Genomic DNA, 14,644 nt, shown 5'->3' with positions numbered 1-14,644 from the left:
TGGTTTAGAAATGCAGGAGATTCAGTCCCCATCTTAGATGGTGATGATTTAATAATTAATTTTCCTTAGGAGCAAGCAACACAAGAAAATTCATTAGAATTCAACACTTTTTGACATTTCAATGAATGGCCATGTGAATTTTCAATTATTCCTCACATCATTATCGACCCAGGATGACTTAGGTAATCGTGCCAATTCAAAAAATCATTGAGATCAGTAAACTTTTGACTTTGCATAATATAAGCCAGAAGAGAGTGAAAGCACCTTTAGGCACCTTTTCTAATACATATTTCTTCCCATAAATGGTACTTGTAATTAATAGGTATGCCAATTTGTCTCATTTAGTGTTTTGATATGATATCCATTTCAGCAAATATTTTGAAAATTCAACAAATTTCTTCCAGACTTAAAAGAGAGCAGTGCATTATTTATGAAAAATTTTGTTCCTTTAGGGAGAAATACAATGGTTTTTTTGGAGCCTTCAATCAATTTGATACTACCACTTATAGTATTGATATTTGTCTCTCCTATTTTGTGTTTAAGTATGGTGTGTATAGTTGCACTAACAATGAGACAAATATCATCATCATCATTCTTTGGTCCCAAGTATTTGGCATCCATTTATTCCTCAGTAAGAAAAATTCTTCTAAAAAATATTAAGATGCACAAGTACACTTTCGTAATATAAATGATAACGAAATAAATTGAACTCAAAAGGAAATGTTACCCCAAAGTTTTCCAATTGTATGATACTTTTGCTCAATAGTAGACACTTGCACTTGATTGTTCACAAGTAGAATCTTGAGCTTTACTTTTGCTCAAGGTAGAAACTCCTATTACACTTTTGTTCAAAAGTAGTGGCTAGTGTTGATATGGTGTTGTAAAATGAATAGTAATGAAATAACAAAATGTAGAATAGAATAAAATAGAGAGATATAGGCAAGAGAGAAATAGACAAAAGTAGAGAATTATTCTTTTATTAACTCAAATAAGCAAAAGTTTACATATTGATGTAGATGACCTCTAATCAAAAGTTTATGTGTTTTTAGGGTTATTTTCAAAAAATTTATTATAACTGTGTATATTGGTACAAGCTTTTACTACAAATACATTTTAGGGGTTTTTTTTTAGTTTTTTAACTATGTGATAAACGTCACTCCTTTCCCTTTCTCTTCCCTAACTACCTACCTTTCTTTTCTACCCCTACCCTCGACCTCCTCTTTCTCCTCTCTTTTGTCACCTCTTGTTTTCTCCATCCCTTTTTTTCACTAGCCCTTTACCTCTTTCCTCCCCTCTCTTCTCCCTATCTCCCTTATACTTCCTTCTGTTGGAATTCTTTGTGAATAAAATAGAAATAAAATTTGTTATAACAGAGAAGCTGAAAACTTAAGGGTCTGTTAGGAACCAAAAAGTTTCTGAAATATTTTTTGTATTATCTATCCATTGAAGAAACTTAAATGATGCCTCTTAATGTCCATAAATGTGTGAAATAATGGCTGAGCAATTTTTGTAACTCTTAGGTTGTGTCTTTCACTATAGAATAATAAATTTCTAACAAATCAACTAACTAGAATCTTGATCGTTTCTTTGTAAGGGGAAAATTGATATTTGCTATCAAGTTTCTCTAAATCTTGTTATATCGTAGAGATAAATCCTATAACAAAAACTTGGTATAGTGCGGGCAAATAATACCTTAAGGATAATGTTAAACAACCTCAAGATCATTATCTTTAACCCACTTTTTTTAGTGAAATTTGCATAATACAAATCTCTACACTTTCATATGCTTGTGTATCAATTACATTAACAATGTTAAAGTGCTATTTGTGGGTTATTAGTGCAAATGGGCTTGCTATCGAAAATTCAATCAAGGTGTTAATCTAGCCACCAATCTCTATTTGACAAGATGATGATAACAAGACATTGAAGAAAGGTCTTGAAGGCAGAGAGAAAGAAACATGAAGAGGACAAAGTGATAAACACTAACTTGAGTTGTTTCTATGACTTATTCACTGCCATCAAACTACCTAGAGAAGTTTGGACTGCATTGGAGTACAAGAAAACTCAAATAAGATGCAAAAAAAAATTCTTGTAATACATGATTTGAATTTTGTGTTTATGATGGTTCTTCTCTCCTTGACCAAGTAATGATCTATATGTAATTTGAAAATCATAAAGTGGAGATTTCTGTGTTATTTCATAGTGGGGGTAACTACTGAAAATTACCCCTAGTTGAAATGACAATCAAAGAAAATCACTCTACACTACTAAAACATTTATGGTGGATCATGCTCAGAATCATTTTTGTATAGAGGAAGATGCTGGAATTCTCTAAAAAGGGAAGTTGCCATTGATCCCGTGATGAATAATATGGAGAAGTAGAAGAATACCAACAACATCTTCATTGGAGGGTCTAAGAAAAAAAATTTCTAGACCAAATACTAAATTCAAGGACAAGGAGAATTAATATTGTCCAAGAATAGCATATTCGTCAAGCAAGATTATGTGACATGTTTAACCTAGATATTAATTAGTGTCATAATTGTACTTATTTGATTGAATCTTCTTATTCTTTGTGGCATGATAGTTTATAACATGTGAATATAGAATATAGTATTTTATGTCAAAACATAACCTAAGAAAAGAAGTGTAAAACATGCAGTCAAATGTAGTAATAAGTATTTTATTATCTTGATTAATAATTGCTCAATACTTGTGCATGTGTATTTAAGGCAAAACGCCTAAACAATAGCATGAGATATGCATATCTATGTTACTCTCAAGTGAATTCAGGTACTACAAATGCTGATAATGCATTTGTTCTAAATTTAGTCGAGACTATGTTGTGATCATAACATGCTAATTATTGAAGTTAAAACTTTAGCTACTGCATATGTAAAAAGGCGAAGTGGTTTAGGGTTTGTTACTTGATAACAAATTATGGCGCAACTTATGCCTCTTGTCTCTTTATTTTGTAATGTGCACCTACCATGCATATCTAGAGTCTTGAACAAGGTGAATAATAGTAAATCTAGACATTTTAAGTCTAATACCTTAGTATCTGAGCAAACGTCATAAAAATGATGTTGTGCTAGTTGTATAAATAAGAACATGCAACAATTAAGGATATTTGTCAGCTAAACGATTGTCAAGGAATTTGGTAAATTTAACATCATTATGTATGAGGTTGAAAATCTTGATCTAAAATCACTAGTAATAGAAACCCTACCTTGATTCTTGCGCTACCACTAGATGAAAAGGTTAAAGGGGTAATAACAAATTATTAAGTGGTTTTGAGCATTAGGTACTATTATATTCATTCTTATCCCACTAATGCATGTTGTTATAAGAGGATAAGTATATACTGAAATTATACTCTTAATGAAGTGTAAATCCTCTTATCGTGCTTGGTCCTATAAAATTTGAAAATTTCTTCACCTACATGATCTTAGAAATGATGCCACTTTCAGAAAAAGTTGGGTTTGCTTTTGTTTATAATCATGAATTTAAGATGGAGTACATGGCCAGTAATAGTGCTAAAGTCCTTTGTGAATTGATCAATGTTTATAATACCATGTGTGTAGTATATTTAGTTTATTTTTCAAGTCATGATTTAATACTATGTGCAACCTTGATTTGGTTAGATTTGGTGATGTACTTACATTAAAAGAAAAGTTTAAATCTACCGATACTTTTTTTATGCATGGTATTTATGTGTTAGTTTATTTATTTCATTTACAAACTAAGTGGGGATTGTTGGAATAGTTTGTGAATAAAATAGAAATAAGGCTTGTTAGAACAAAGAAACTAGAAACTTAATGGTCCATTGAGAGTCAAAAAGTTTCTGTAAACATTTTTGGCATTTTCTATCCATTGAAGAAACTTAAATGGTAACTTTTAATGTCCATAAACGTGTAAAATAATGGCTGAACAATTTTTGTGACTCTTGGGTCGTGTCTTTCATTATAACATAATAAGTCTAACAAATCAACCAACCAGAATCTTAATCTTTTTCTTTGTAAGAGAAAACTTGACATTTCCTATCAAGTTTCTCTAAATTTTGTTATATCTTAGAGGTAATTTGCCATAATCCTGTAACAAATACTATGATAGTGGGGGCAAATAAAACTTTAAGGATAGTATTAAATACACCTCAAGAGCATCATCTTCAACCCCACCATCTTATTGAAATTTGCATAATACAAATTTCTACACTTTTGTGTGTTTGTATATCAATTACATCAACGCCTTCACTTTTTTAGATATCTCAATTAGGGGTGCAAACGAGTTGAGTCGAGTTGAGTTTTGATCTAATTGAGTCGAGTCTCCAGTTAATTTTATGAAGCACGAACTCGAGCTCGAGCTCGACAAACTCAAAATGTCAAGTTCGAGCTTTAAAAAAATAATAATTATTTTATTTTTAAAAATAAATAAAATAATAATTTTATTAATAAATAATAAAATATTAGGGATATAATTATTTTACTATTAAAATAAAAAATAAAAAAATATAATCGAGCTCGCGAGTAGAGCTTTATGTTTTTGAGCTTGAGCTCGACCTCGAATTCGACTTGATTAGCTCGAGCTCGACTCAAGCTCAATATTGATCGAGCTTGTATTGGAGCCGCTCATTCGTTTGCAGCCCTAATCTATTAGAGGGGAAAAGGGAGGAGTGGGCTTGAGGGAAGCAGGGGAGTGAGATGTTGGAAAAAGAGAGAGAAGGAGAAGAGTAAGGAAGGTGGCAAGTTTCAACTAGATAGGGAGGGAAGGCAGAGAGAGGGGTAGAAAAGGAGGAAGAAGGAAAAGGAAAAGGGAAAAGAAAGAGAAAGGTAAAAAGGAGGAAGGAGAGTTGGTTGAGGCAGTAGAGGGAGAGAGATGGTTTGAAGAGGTGGATTGGATTTAGTGATAGGGGTGGTGGGGGAAGCAACTCATCTCCGTTGGAAAATCTCTCTATTTCCCTCAATACACTCCTAGATATGCGACATGTGTCACATTTATGAGGAAAGGTCAGGATCATTTTGACTTAACCACATCTAGTAATCTTGGTTATTTGATGTTAAATAACTAAAAATTAACACCATTACTACTCTTATTTTCTTGCTCTCACCATCAAAAAACATAAAAATCCAAATTTTCAATATGCCACCAAAATTAAAAAATTAGAGGACCTCAACTAAATTATTCAAGTGCACAAAGCAGAATCACAAGAAGAGTATCCAAGTGCAGAAACCCGAATAAGAATAAAGAGAGCAAGAAGGAGATTTTTGGCCTATTTTGCAAAATAATAGGTTTGTAATGGTATGTTTCTAATTTTTTCTATATGTAATAAGTGAAATTCCGTTGGATAAAGAATGTATTGGCTTGCATGCACTTGTGATCGATGAACTAAGAAATAGAAAATTTGAGGTTTGTTTTTTGGTTGCCTAGAAGATGTTTGATAAGTTGCCTAGGTGAAAAATTGTTATCTAGAGTATGTTAATGAATACAAAGGTTTTACTAGTACATTTGTTTATAATGGCTATGCATAATTAAGCATTTGGATGCTAGTTCTAGTTGAAATGGTAAAGTATAAAGGATAAACTTGTAAATCAGTATCGTCAAGGAACTAGAACATGAATTGCTCATTAGATTTTCTTCAAAATAATTAGAATAACTTATAGTGCCTTAAACTATAGCTCTACTTAATTTTCTCAAACAAATTGTACTTCAGACGTAATATGTATGAGTTTAGAAGCTAATATATGTCTACCCACAAAAAAGAGTTTGGGATTGTACGCTAGTTGAGGCCTACCTAATCCATCTAGAGTTAAAAAATAACAAAACCTAAATTTGACCAGGTTTATCAAAGGATTCTAGTTTGAAATTCCTTGTGTACATTTAAGCTAAAATTCTATGAGACAAAGTAGGTATTGATATTGTCTTTGGAACATGATTTTCAAAAGCATTAACATAGAATGAATATTAACAAAGGTATCTGATTGTTAAATTATCTGATATGAGAAGTTGCTACATTGAATTTTTTTTTTTAATAATAGGGTAGCAAATTTATTTCACTCTGTATATGGCAACTTGGTATATTTGTATTATGTCTCATGCTTATTAGTCATTTGAGGATAACTTGTGTCCTGTCTTTTATGTGCAAAATCACAAAGTTTTCTCCTTGATTAAAATTTTATGTAGGAGATGACGTGTGACAATCTTCAATCATCTTATGCTTTATTTCTTGGTACATGGATAATCTACCAAATGAACTTGACCATGATGACATTGATCCATCAAATGAACTAGTCCATGATAATATTGATCCACTCGATGAACTACACTACGATGATCTTGACATCTTGCTAATGAGTTTAGGAATGGAATCAGAATAGAAGAAGATGCATATACATATTATAATAGATATGCTTGTGCTATTGCTTTTAGTATTCAAAAAGAATATGCTAACAAGAATAAAGTGCATGGTTGTGTAATATCAAGAAAGTTGATGTGTTGGAAGGAAGGTTTCAAAGGGAAAGACAAATGTGGTATTTTTGTAAAGAAACCAAGAAGAGAAACCCGAACGGGATGTCTAGCACATGTCGTTATTAGGTGTCAAGAGAATGCAAGATATTGGGTTACTTCTTTTGAAAAAAAAAAGAAACATAATCATCATCTTGTTTCACCAAAACTTGCTCACTTGTTATCATCATTAAGGAAGATTCAAATTGTTCAGGCAATTGGCATTTACTTGGCTGATGATTCAGGAATACTAGTTAAAGTTTCTTTTGAGTATGCTTGTTGACAAGCTGAAGGTCGAGAATGTCAAGGATATACTAGAAGCGATCACAAAAATTACATTTGTGATAAGTCAAAAAATGACTTGAAACACGGAGTAGCTTGAAGTATGTTAGACTACTTCGAAAGGCACTAGAAGATCCTAGATTTCATTCTTTACTTTAGTTGGATGACAACAATTTGATTGCTAATGCTTTTTGGGCATATTAAAAAATGATTAATGATTACAGAATCTTTAGGAACGTGGTATCATTTGACACAATCTACAGAACAAACAAAGATTGCAGACCATTGGCATTAGTTGTTGGTATGATAATCACAAAGAAATGATCATTTTGGTGATACTTTGATGTATGAAGAATCTACAAAGTCATTCGAATGGCTTTTTGAGGCATTTACTAGAGTAATGGGTGAGAAGAAACTGAAGACATTTCTTCCATATGAATGTTCAGTAATCGCTAGTGCTGTCCAGATAGGATGAGGAAGATTTTTTAGATGTTTGGAATAATTTGATTTAGACATGTGGCCTTGAAGAGAATAATTAGCTAAAGGAAAAATTTACCACTACAGAAAAGTGGTCTCTTGCATATGAAAGAAGTACATTTTTAGCTGGCGTGCGGAGTACACAATTAAGTGAGAGTTTCAATGCCTCACTAAGAAAATATTTAAGGTATAACTTGGATGTGGTACAACTCTCTGAACATTTTGAGAGGATAGTTGATGAGAAGTGGTGCAATGACAAAGAATCAAATTTTGACATGTCACAAAGGTCGTCTGCCATGAAAGTTGACATTCCTCTTTTGAGATATGATAGGGATATTTACACTTTCAAAATATTTGATAAGTTTCAAAAGTAGTGGAATAAATCTTTACTTGCTAAGATTGTTGACTGCAAACTTGAAGGGACCATTTTTTGTGCAAAGTTTGCATAGAGGGAAACACTAGAGGGTATACCGTAATAGTGGAACCATGTAAAACAAAGGTAACCTGCAGTTGTAAATTATTTGAGTTTCTCAAAATACTCTATAGACATACATTGAAGGTGTTAGATGCAATGAATATTAAATTATTAGTTTTGAGGCACTACATCTTAGAGAGATGGACCAAACATGCAACCAACATTGATCAAGTGCATATCAAGGAATTCAATGAAGAATTGGAAGTTAACATGAGGTATCAAAACTTATACTCTACTTATACTAACTAACTAGCTAAGCATCTCAATCCAAAGAAGGATCTCAATTGCTTGCAAAGTATGTAAGTATCTTAACGACTGAATTAAAGGATATTAAGAACAGAAATAATGTAGTGGGATTGTCAAAAACTTTTGAAAGGGATGAAGTAGATGTTATTACTAAAGATGGCTGAAAGGTGAAAGGTCTGAAAAGAAAGGAGCCAAAATTTTGAGGAAATACATGAACAAAGAATTTCTTGGAAAGAGCTCCAAAGAAACAAGAAAATTCCAAAGGTACCTGCAAATAAGAATATTGTCAAGCAATCAGCTTCTTACAAAAGTCCTAATAGTACTTGTCAAGTTCAGAAAGAAGGTTCTTCCAGGGTATGTATTGCAATAATTTTCTTTTTTTTTGAATAATTTAATAGTTTCATAATTTTAAGTGATTTTTCCCTTTTTACTTGGTTTACAATACAGTTTCTAATATATTCAGAGAGATCAAGAAATTGTCTCCATGTGGATAAAATAGCAAAAGGATAATATGTGACTCTAGATTGCCGGATCTCATCTTAAAAATTTGAAATCTTTTGTTGCTGTATTTAAGGAAGTTTAGTATGTCATAAGTCAATTCTCAATACATTTTAGTAACTAATCAATTGAATGTTTGGATTGTAGGTAGTTGGAGTAGTCCCAAGACAGCTGTTATTGATGTTGAGACTAATGCCATAGATGATGCAGACAAAGAATTAGGGTACATTTGGTGGCTTTCAAAACCATGTCAATTACCATGTGAAGGAGAATTTTCTCTACTTCTAAGGGTCTATGCAAATAATTTTTAAAATAATTGGAGATTTTTCACAACAGTGAAAACTAGCATATATAAATAGATTTTTGTGTATCATTTGTAGGGTTTTTCATGCTATGGTCTGAATAAAAATCTACAAGGATAAGATTTAGAAATTTACAGGTAAATTAACTTAAAAATTCCCGCTTTTAGTTGTGTTTTAGGGTATGCCATGCTACATGCAATAGAATGAGGTTCTTTTTTATTTATTTGGTTTTTCCTTTTCATTGTTCCTTTGCTTTCACTTGTCATTATGGAATGAAATGTATCGGGTTCTTCTCATGGTGTGTGAAACATAAGGATGGGAGGTTCCAGATGATGTTCACTGTCAAATTTCAAAACTGACTCACTTAGTTTAGATATTGTTAGAAAGCAGTGGCATTATTGAATTTGAAATTGTAGTGAAATTAGTTGATTTGGAAGCTGACTGTCAAATTTCAAAACTGACTCACTTAGTTTAGATATTGTTAGAAAGCAGTGGTATTATTGAATTTGAAATTGTAGTGAAATTAGTTGATTTGGAAGCTGACTGTATATTATTACTGCAACAATTGAAAGATTTACATTAGCAAAAATTTTGGATTACTAAAAATCAAAACAAATAGTTGCTAAGGATTTACATTAGCAACGTGTTTCTAAGAGTCAATTCATTGTGATTAGTAGTACGATATGTCATTTTCATCTTGTCCTTTTATAGCTGAAAAAAGTTAATATGAATTATTATAATTGCATGTTTTGATATGGCTAGTGAATAAAAGCTTTTCAAATAATAGCAAATTCTTAGTTTTATGAGAATAGATATGCAAAATTATGTTGATGAGCAGCAAAAAAAAATTACTTTTTTGGAATGGTACATTTCACATAAAACGTGGGTATTAATTAACTATTTGATTACATAATAAGGCTTGTCGATTATACATTTTCTTTTACTAAGGAAAATTGCTATAAACTATTGTAATTTTCTTAAATATATGTATTGTAAATAAAAGCTTTTCAAATGATACAAAATTCCAACCGATAGAAATAGTTAAAGACTTAGTCACTTGGTTCAATAGCCAAAAAATTTATTTTTCATGCGGTACCCTTTATAATAAGCAATGGTATAATTCAACTACTTCATAGTACAAGATGATTTTTTGATTGTTCACTTTCTTGTACTATAAAAAATTAGTATGAATTATTTTGGATTTAAATATGGATAGGATTGTGAGACTTTTTCAAATAATGAAAAATGAAAAAAATGTAGTTTTGGTCCGCAATGTTTGGCTAAGAACCTATTTTAGTCCCTAAAATTTGAGCCAAAGTGAATCTGATCGCTAGTTAGAATTCAAAACTTTACCTAACTACCCTATCCGCAAGTATACGGGTCAACGAATATATAGTATTAAGGTCGTTTGAATAGGGACTAAGGAAAGCACTAGGATTTTGTTCACTGGCTTTCATGATTTACCAAGGAAATAACTTCCTAATGCGTGTCCTTACTTTAGCCAATGAACATGATGTTGTTGGAAATTATTTTTTCCAATTTCTCAACTATTTATACCCTTTTTTAACCTATTTTCATAGAGAAAAGGTTAAATACAAGTTGAATAAGTTCAATGAAATTATTACATGAAAATCCACCCAACTCTATTCCCTACTTTTGTGAGAATAAAATTAGGATCTAAGAACCAAGATTTATATATAGACAACTTTCATTGTTCATACAATCATCGAATAATTCATAGTTGGTGGCCAACAACCATAAATTGTAAGCACAAGTTCTTAGACTAGTCAAACCATGAAATAGCATAATCATTTCTAACTACTTCATATCAAAGCAACAATGTGACAGCCCCACTTTTCCCTAGGGCATACCAAAGGGGTTAGCGGACTGCCTGCCCAACTCTCACCAGAACTACAAAGACGATTAAACATAATCTAAAACGTTCCAGAATATTTTAGCGCGCTCAAATAAATCAAAGTCACGAAACGAAAATGGAAAAAAAAAAATGGGGCCGCACATGAACATTACCAAACACTTTTATATACGCATAATTACAAATTTACATTCCAAAAGAAATGTTGGATCCAAGTACATGTATGGATTTCCCAACTATCGAGGAGCTATACAAAAAAAAAATATGGAAACTAGCTCAACTCGGCTTCACCACATCATAGATCTCAAAAGTTTATTCCCTGTAAGGAAAACAAAGTAACGAGGGTGAGTTACGCTCGTGAGGTACCAACACGACACACCAGTAACCACATGTTATCACATAGTGACCCCAAAGCTCATAAATACAACAAGTCAATATAAAAGGATACAATTGGCTCTCAAGAGCCACTTTCCACTTGCCGCACTTGATCACCAACCCGTTGACACTCCGTCAACCTTTAAAGCGAAAAACATTCCGTAGAACCCCACTTTACTCCATATCCCTTCCACCGGTCACCATCTTACCGGGCCCGAATACTTCACAGTAACAGAGAGGGTAATACTCGAGTATACCATAAGGTCGAGGAGTTAACACTCCACTCGACTACAGTGAACCCAAGGTCCATTATCGATTCGCCCAAGCCCTGGCCGGCTCGACTCGATTAAGGACCAATGGGGTATGAGCTCAGATAGCACAGTTAAGTTGTCGGGCAAAGCCCTCAGCCATGTGAAAACATACATGTAGACAATTTCACACTTTGACAGTAACAGGAATACAGATAAGAGATCGAGAGCGATAAAGTACACCCTCGTCTCATTCAACCCATTCAAGTTCACATAGCAAGTATAATCAACCAATGAAGCAGTAGACCATATAATGGTATACTCACCAAGGTAAGTAAACAAGGTCACAAGTTAGCTTCAGGCGTAGGCGTCGAAGCACCGGTACGACCTATACAACAAGAACATCACAATTAAGACTCGAATACTAGTCAAAGCAAATCCACACCTTACAAAAAAATAAGGCCCAATAGAACGTATAAGTGCCTAACCAAGCTAGGGAGAATCCGAAATGAAGTTTATGCCCTAAAACAAAAAGACAGTTTTGACGTCATTTATCAGAACGGGCACAACTGGGGTTACACATATCGGATTAGGGCGCAATCTACACCGTTTCGAAGCTAAGACAGAGAGCTATAACTTTGATGAAGACTACTAAGTCCAGTTCTCACCCTAACTAGATCAAATTCACCAAAACAACTCCAGATTTTCCAGTTCGAAACTCACCGCGGAATTCAACTGGCAGTCCTGATTCATTCACTCTTATCTCAGCACACACAACTCCAAATCAGGTAATTCCAAAGCCATTTGAAAGCTAAGATACAAGGATATAATTCTTAAGAAGACACCAACAACCAATTCGGTAATATTCCTGGTCAAACTAACCAATTAGACAAGCTGATTATCAGTTTCGGACAGAAACAGGGCAGCAGGGGTATTTCGATCTTTTCATAGGCTACGTTGCTCCGATTGAGCTGAAATTTTGCAAGCAACTATAAAACATCATTCTATACAACTTTCATGTTTTACAGCAAGGCCAATTCGATCTCTAACTAGGAGAAACCGTACCGGACAGAATGAAAATGTTTAAACCCCTAAAATCTGGAATTTTCCTACAAAAGCGAAAATTTTTCGCAATTAACCACCATTAACACATAGAAGCTCTAAATTATCCAATATAAGGCTATCATACCTTAGCTAACCATAAGAAACTATATAAAATAGAAAAATTCCCAATAAATAGGAAAATTAGACAACACAACCATAATTCGTGAAATACTCCACAAAATTGCATCTTTAACTACCAACCTCTACTAATTTCACATCATAACCAACAAAGGGACAATTTCCTAACCACTCACCTTTGTAACCTCAAGAAACAAGATAGCTAGGGCTTGTTCTTCCCAAAAGGCTCCACCAATCCTCTTTAACTCACCTCTCAACTCACTTTTGTGGAGAAATTTGAAAGATTAACGGTTGAATTTCAAGATTTGGCAAGAAATGAAGAACAAAGGTTGGAAGTTTTCTCTCTTCTTCTCTCTAGGATGTTCGGCCAAGAGAAGGAGAAAATGAGGGGATTTTTGGGTCAAAATTGATTAATAAGAAAGGTAAAGAAAGTAGTCAAAAGTCCAACTTCCATTAGGGTTATGACAAGTGGCCTTTTTTGTGTTTATCTCATTCCTTTGTCTTCCAATACTTAATTACACTAGCTAACCTCTAATTAGCTCATAATACAAGATAATAAAATCTCCGTATGTAAAATTTTCCTCCAACCCATTTTTCTGCACCAACCTTTGTACACCCGTATTACCACAGAAAATGTTTTATTTCAGGAAAATGATTTAAAATTCCTATTTCTCATAAAAATCTCCAGAAAATGCACACATTAAAGAAAACACTAAAATTAAGCCCAAAGCCTAAAATAAATGCCTAGAAAATAAGAAAATTTTTAGGGTCTCACAAACAAGAAGTTCATTTTTACCATTAAATATGAAAAGTTTAGCTAAACATCATGTTAAGCACGTCCAAACATGAATAACACTTGCAACTAAACATTGAAAATAAGCACAAGAGGAAAAGAGTATAGGAAGAAGAATTCTTATTCAATTTCTTGAAATTGAATTCTTGAACTCCTTTATAAGTTGTTCCCTTAAATAAGTAAAGTGCAAGAATGTCTCTTCAATTTCTCTTTTAAACTCACTCACTAAACTAGAGTAACAAAAAACTCGATCCTGAATTTTGACTAAAATAGTTCCTATGTCAAATTTTGGAGGCCAACACTACATTTTTTCCAATTAAAAACTCGCTAAATTTATGAGTATAGATAGGCACATGTGTTGATAATAGGACAAAGAGGTCTTGCATTCAAATCTGCCTTTCAATTCCATGCTTTTTAAATTTCACCCCTTCTCTACTAGAAATTTTTTTTAAAAAAATGGATAGACAAAATTATTTTGGTTAGATAGCCAAAAGTATTAAATTTTTAGTATGCTACTTTTCGTATTAAATGATGATACAATTTAACACTTTCTTTCACTAAGCAAAGTTGGTATGCACTAATATAATTTTATTTTTGATATGGATGGTGAATGAATTGAATGAAATTATTTTCAAATTATTAAGAATTTCTATTTTTTACAAATTCAAATAATTATGTAAGACCCGAAGACAACCTAAGAGGGGAGTGAATTAGGTTGATTAGAAAACTAATCAAGTTATGGGTACTTTTTGTTCAATATGAAATTTACCCTCTTTTCTAAGTGATCACACAATGAATGAACAATATCACTTGAGAGAAGGAGAAGAGATAAGCAATTTAAGGATCACAACATAACAATAAGTAAATAAGAAGGGAAGAGTTGCAAACCAATTGACTATAAAGCTCCTCTTGAACTTGTAGACCAATTCAAACAAGTTTCTTCATATTGACGAAATACAACCAATCTTGTGTACAAAGAAAGATTCACTTCCTCCTTACCCCAATCTCCACTTGATCAAATTAGAAAGTTTTACTATCCTTCAGGACAACCCTCACAGAGCTATACTATTGAAGTATTCACTCACAAATGAAAAGTTTACAACGAATTTCATACCACTAAAACTACAAATCTTTTTTGAAGAGTATTTTCTCACTAAAATCACTCTAAATCTTTTGTATCTTCAGTGTGCAAAAGTTATTTGGAGTTTTTGACCATGCTCTATTTATAAAAAACCAAGAAAGTGCTTCATTAATGCTTCCAACGGATAGAAAGTAGCTGAAGAGTCAACTAGCCGTTGGGAGTGTCGGACATCCGATACTCCTATTTTTTGAGTCCGACAACAGGCAGTGAGTTTGAGAAATTTTCTTTAATTCTATCGGACGTCCGGTATT

The sequence above is a fragment of the Coffea arabica genome, chromosome 2e, assembly GCF_036785885.1.
Source record: "Coffea arabica cultivar ET-39 chromosome 2e, Coffea Arabica ET-39 HiFi, whole genome shotgun sequence".
Lineage (NCBI taxonomy): Eukaryota > Viridiplantae > Streptophyta > Magnoliopsida > Gentianales > Rubiaceae > Coffea > Coffea arabica.
The sequence above is the reverse complement of the archived record's forward strand: the minus strand, read 5'-3'. Positions refer to the sequence as shown.